This window comes from Erinaceus europaeus, unplaced genomic scaffold (genome assembly GCF_950295315.1).
Source record: "Erinaceus europaeus unplaced genomic scaffold, mEriEur2.1 scaffold_460, whole genome shotgun sequence".
Taxonomy (NCBI): domain Eukaryota; kingdom Metazoa; phylum Chordata; class Mammalia; order Eulipotyphla; family Erinaceidae; genus Erinaceus; species Erinaceus europaeus.
In genome coordinates this window covers 58352-64559 of record NW_026647986.1, presented here as the reverse complement: position 1 = coordinate 64559, position 6208 = coordinate 58352, and positions in this window count along the sequence as shown.

The window sequence follows — 6208 nt, the reverse complement described above, 5'->3', positions numbered from 1 at the left end:
TACCATGATGCCAACCTGACTTCACTGGACAGACGATCTCACCAATGTCCTGGAACCTCACCTCTCCAGAGCCTCACCCCACTAGGGAAAGATAGAGACAGGCTGGGAGTATGATTCACCTGTCAATTCCCATGTCCAGTGGAAAAACAGTTATATAAGCCAGACCTTTCACCTTCTGAACCCCATAATGATCCTGGGTCCATACTCCCAGAGGAGTAAAGAATAAGGAAGTTTCCAATGGAGGGGATGGGACAAGGAACCCTGCTAGTGGGAACTGTATAGAATTGTACCCCTCTTATCCTAGAGTCTTGTCAATCATTATTAAATCAATAAAAAGGAAGGAAGAAAGGAAGGAAGGAAGGGTTTCCAGTGAATTAGCAGTTGTGGAGCTTTATGGGGAATTTGACAAATGAAAGAAGGAAGGAAGGAAGGAAAGGTGGGAGGGAGGAAGGAAGGAAAGGAGGACGGGAGGGAGGAAGGAAGGGAGGTGAGAAGGAAGGAAGGAATGAAGGGAGGAAGGGGAAGAAAAAAAAGAAAGATAGGGAGAAAGGAAGAAAGAAAGAAAGAAAGAAAGAAAGAAAGAAAGAAAGAAAGAAAGAAAGAAAGAAAGGAAGGAAGGAAGGAAGGAAGGAAGGAAGGAAGGAAGGAGAGAGAAGGGGCCAGTTGCTGGCATACTGGTTAAGCACACATATGAAACTCAAAGCCCCGTGCAAGGATCCCGGTTTGAGCCCCTGACTCCCCACCTGCAGGGGGGCCGCTTCACACGTAATGAATTGTTGTGATGTAGTACAGGCTGGAGGACTGGTGGAAACTAAAGTAACTTGCCTGTGGCTGGAAGTCTGGCCTTCTTTGAGCCTGAGTCCGCAATGTGACTGGACACTGGGGCTGAGGGCGGTGCCTGAAAGTGGCCAGGCAGATTCAGGACTGAGAGATATCACCAGGATGGCACTTTTCCTGGGACTTGGTCACATGTGATTTTAAAACTTGGTAATTACCTTTCTCATGATCAGGTCCCTGATTTTACCCATGATTTTCGTAGTGCCATTTGTGAGACACAGTGACCCCAGCTGAGCCTCCTAAGACCCGCAATACATGGGGCTGAATTTTGGGTAATTTATTCTTGGGCTTATGAAACTGGCTTATTTACCCCTGCCTATAACTTCTTATTTAGTGGTACCTAATATATTAAAGTCTTGTACCCTTATACCACCCTAATAAAGTCTTAACTTGATTTAACTTGCCCCTCAGCTGAGTCCATTACATGCGGCTGCAGAAAAGTCCCTTCCTTTGAATTATAACAGTGAAGCTGGCCTGCAGGTGTCTATCTTTCCCTCTCCCTCTCTATCTCCCCTTCCCCTCTAAATTTCTCTCTGTCCTATCCACAAAAATCAAAATATGCTCACAGGAGCAGATTCATAGTGAAGGCACAAAGCCCCAGTAATAATCCTGGAGGCAAAATAATAATGATAAGTAGAAAAAGAAAAAAGAGAGAGAGAAGAAGGAAGGAAAGAGAGAGAGAGAGAGATAAAGCTCACATATTACAATGTATAAGGACCCAGAATCAATCCCCTGGTCTCCACCTGGAGGTGGAAAGTTTCATGTGTGGTGAAGCAGGGCTGCATGTGTGTCTCTCTGTCTCTCTCCCCCTCTAGCTCCCTCTCTCCTCTCAATTTCTCTCTGTCTCTATCTAATAAATAAATATATTTTTAAAAAGAGAAAAAAAAAAGAAAGAAGAAAGCTATTACCTGTTCGTTGGGAAGTAGGGAGGACCCCATTAAATTTTGGATTCATATTCTCCACTGCAATTTCTTTTTTAAAGATTTTTTTTCCAAATCATCTTATGGGTAGGGGGAGAAGGTTAATAATTTACAGTACAGGTCCTGGAAAGGAGGGCGTAGTGGGGGTTGAACTGTTACGTGCAAAACTGGAAAATGTTGTGCATGTACAAACTATTGTATTTTACTATTGACTGTAAACCATTAATCCCCCAATAAAGAAATTTAAAAAATAGTTTACAGTACAGTTGTTGACACATAAGTACAATATCTCACCTCCCCATAATAAATGTCTGCAAAACACTCTTACTCCCAACTTGCGTCTTTTTCAACCACTGTACACCAGGACCCCAATGTCCTCTCTACACCTCCTACTCCCTCCTCCCCCCGGAATTCTTTGCTTTGGTACAGTATCTCTCTGCAGTTTCTAGATCTCAACTCCAGGTTCCTCCCTTCCTCTCACCTTTTGCTTCCAAACTCCTTCCTTCCTCCAGAAACTTTGCCAGAGTGCCACATGTAGGGCTGGGTTCTGGGAAGAAAGCCAGCTTACAGAGCCCTGTCTAAGGAGCTAACGCCAAAGACAAAACACTGGGGGAGTCACCAGAAGGGGCAGCACACTGCCCTTAGCAGGCAGTAGATATACCACGCAGACATCTCTAGTGGGACCCTGGGGACATCTCTGCCCACAGGAAAGGCAAGCCAGCAGATCCTTTGGCTCCCACCTGAGATGTCTATGGCTTGGCCAGAGTGCCTTCTTCCCATTTAATCAAGAGTCAAGTGTCTGGCAGACAACTCCAGTTATTAATAGCATGGCTATTAATATTCATCTTGACAGTCATTTGCACTTCTAAACCTCTTTTCATCTCAAAGGTTACTACAGCAATTCTTAAACCACAGGTCTGGCGATTTCAAAGGAAAGCTGGTGGGTTCCTGCTCACAGCAACAGAAATGGGCAGACTGGGCTAGAGAGAGGAGAAACCACAGGGAACTGACTCATTCAACTGAGTGAGCACCCTTAAGCCAGAGGTGCTTGGCTCTCTCTGTTTAGGACAGCTACTGGACTGCCTGGGGGAGCCGGGCTGACACAAATCACAAGCATCCACAGGGAAGCTGGGTGGGCCTACACATGCCCACCTGCTGGCAGCATCACAAGGGCAGAGTAGATCTCAGTCCCTAGCACTGACATTTGACAGCAATGGGGGGATGCTATCAAGATACTACAAAGGAGAGACCAGATGCAAAATTCCAGCTACAGGGAAGATGCTCCACTTAAATATATATATATATATATATATATATATATATATATATATATATATATATCACAAGAAAAGAAGAACATGAGCCTCACACAAGTACATGTGATGCTGAGAACTGAAGTCAGAAGCTTGTTTAAGAGTCCAAAACTTACTGTGCCATCTCGTAGGCTGTACGACCTTTATGCCTCTTCTTGCCCTATTGATGGCTTCAGCCTGAATCAAAGTGTATTTCTCACACTTGCTACTTGGGTTGAAAAATTAAAAGAGCAGTGGTACCATAAGTTGACTTTCAAATACTGTTTGGAGAGTTCTTAAACAAATGGAAATGAAATTACCTTATGATCCAGCAATACCACTTTTAGGCTTTTATCCAAAAGACACTCAAGCACTAATTAGGCTGGACACATGCACCTCTATGTTCATAGCTGCATTATTTATAATAGCCAAAGAGTCGAAGTAGCCTAAGTGCCCATCAACAGATGAGTGGCCAAAGAAGTTACAGGATATATATTCCATGGAATACTACTTTGCAATCAAAAAGATGATATTGCATTCTTTGGGACAAAATGGATGGAACTCGAGGTGATTATGCTTAGCAAAATAAGCAAAGAGGTGAAAGACAATTAGTGGATGGTAACTGTGGAGTCTAGAGAACTGATACAGACCTCACTCACTACCTGTGGACACCTCCACTGTTCTGTCTCTTGAGCACAGGAAATAGGTGTTTTGTTTTCTCTGGGAAGAGGCTGACTCACACAACTCAACTCTTCTCTCAAAACTATCACCCCCAGCTACACCCTACTGTTCCAGAAGCATAAACCCCCATTTCACAACATATTTCAGTGGAGAGACTGTCAGGATGCAGGCTGATGACATCTATGGCTGGGGGGCAGCTCCACAACTCTCTGCTCTGAGTGCACACCCAGCATAGCACAATGCTGCTGCCCACAGAAAGAGAGGAGCTGAGGCAGTCAGTTCACCCTCCTCCAGGAATCCAGGCCAGTGAGACTCACTTAATGATGCCCTTTTTGGTCAATATCAGGCCACCCCTGGGGCCCTAGTCAGGGAATCTGGGACCCTAGTCAGGGAATCTTTGGATTCCCCCATAGATACAATGGGCTTAGACCTCTAATAGATCCCTCTCTCTACCATCACTGGTCATTTCCATCAGGAAATATCATCATAAGCCCTCTTATGGGCCTCTCCAGGACCATGCCCTCACTATAAACTAGCAATGGCAGGGACAGCCCCAGTCTCTGAATAGAGGCTGGGTCAACCTACTCTGCCACTCCAGGAAGTCTGGTCCTGAAATGAGTGCAGCCTAGAATGTTCCCAGCTGTGACGAAGGGCTGTGAGCTCAGACTGACAGAGACTTGAGGTTACACAGGCTCCTGTGCTAAATATGAATAGACATAGGCCCTGTGTCAGATCAATGGGGTAATCTAGAGTTAATTGTATTTATAGACTTTCTTCAAGCTTAGGGCTACTCTTAGCCCTAATCCAGCTTTCTAGTCCTATTCTCAACTCTGACACCATCTTCCCAGACAATATTTTTAGTCCACTTGCATGTTAGCTATTAAGCTCAAGCAAAAATTACTAAAGTCAGGTGGGGGTAGAGAGCATAATGATTATGCAAAGAGATTCTCATGTCTGTGGCTCTAAAGTCCCAGGTTCAATCCCCCATACCACCATAAGCCAAAGCTGAGCAGTGATCTGGTATATAATAATAAATTTAAAAAATAAAATAAAAATTAAAGTCATGGGCCCCTAAGAACATACCTAAAATAGACTTCCTAGCTTCTTTTCACCCTAAGGTCCCTATCCTCATCTATTCTATTCCTACTTTTGGGTTCCTGTTGATTAAACAGTTTGTCCTGCTTTATATCTTTACTGCCTTTAAGCCACCAAGTTGCAGATGCTACTATGATTCCATCCTGACTTCCCTGGGCAAAAGACCTCACCAATGTGTCTGGGAACCTCCCTCTCCAGATCCCTGCCCCACTAGGGAAAGAGAGAAACAGGATGGGCATATGGATCAACCTGCCAATGTCCATGTCCAGTGGAGAAACAATTACAGGGGCCAGGCAGTGGCACACCTGGTTAAGTGCACACATTACAGTACACAACATCCCGCGTTCAAGCCCCTGGTCCCCACTTGCAGGCGGGAAGCTTCACGAGTGGCGAAGTAGGGCTGCAGGTGCCTCTCTGTCTCTCCTGCACTCTATCTCCCTTTCCCTCTCAATTTCTGGCTGTTTCTATCCAATAAATAAATAAATAAATAAATATTGTTTAAGAGAAATTAAAAAGAGAGAGAGAGGAGAAATTAAAGAAGCCAGAAGTCCTACCATCTGCAGTCCAAAAAGAATTTTGGCCCATACTTCCAGAGAGGGAGAAATGCTAGGGGAAGATGACCAGAGGCCTCTAAACCTCAATTCCTTCAGGACCCTGAGAGAGAAGAGAAAAAAGGAAAGACATAACAAATTCAGAAGTACAACAAGTGTATGACTTCGAAAGGAAGAGAAGGCAGGGCCATAGAAAAAAATGGGTAAATATATACAATTATCGATAGTTATCGAAAAAACAGCTAAGTCACTTCTGTGACCTTGGGATAACTACTACAGTTTCCAATGGAGGAAATGGGGACACAGAACTCTGGTGGTGGGAATTGGGTATGGAATTATACCTGTTATCTCATACTTTAATACATCAATTAAATCACTAATAGTTTTTTTTTATTTCACCAGCAAAAAACAAAATCCAATGAATAAAAGCACACTTGGAATAGTTTGCTGCTTTGCCATGTGTGTGACCCAGACTCCAGCCAGGCCTCCACTGCACTGGAGGAAGTCTCGATGTTGTGATCTCTTTCACTTTTTCTCCCTATCTCTCTGTAGAGACAGAGGAAAGAAAAAAGGTGAACAAAGTAATAATCACTCTCAGATACACAATGGAATACTATGCAGCTATCAAAAACAATGAACCCACCTTCTCTGACCCATCTTGGACAGAGCTAGAAGGAATTATGTTAAGTGAGCTAAGTCAGAAAGATAAAGATGAGTATGGGATGATCCCACTCATCAACAGAAGCTGACTAAGAAGATATGAAAGGGAAACTAAAAGCAGGACCTGATCAAATTGTAAGTAGGGCACCAAAGTAAAAACCCAGTGGTGAGG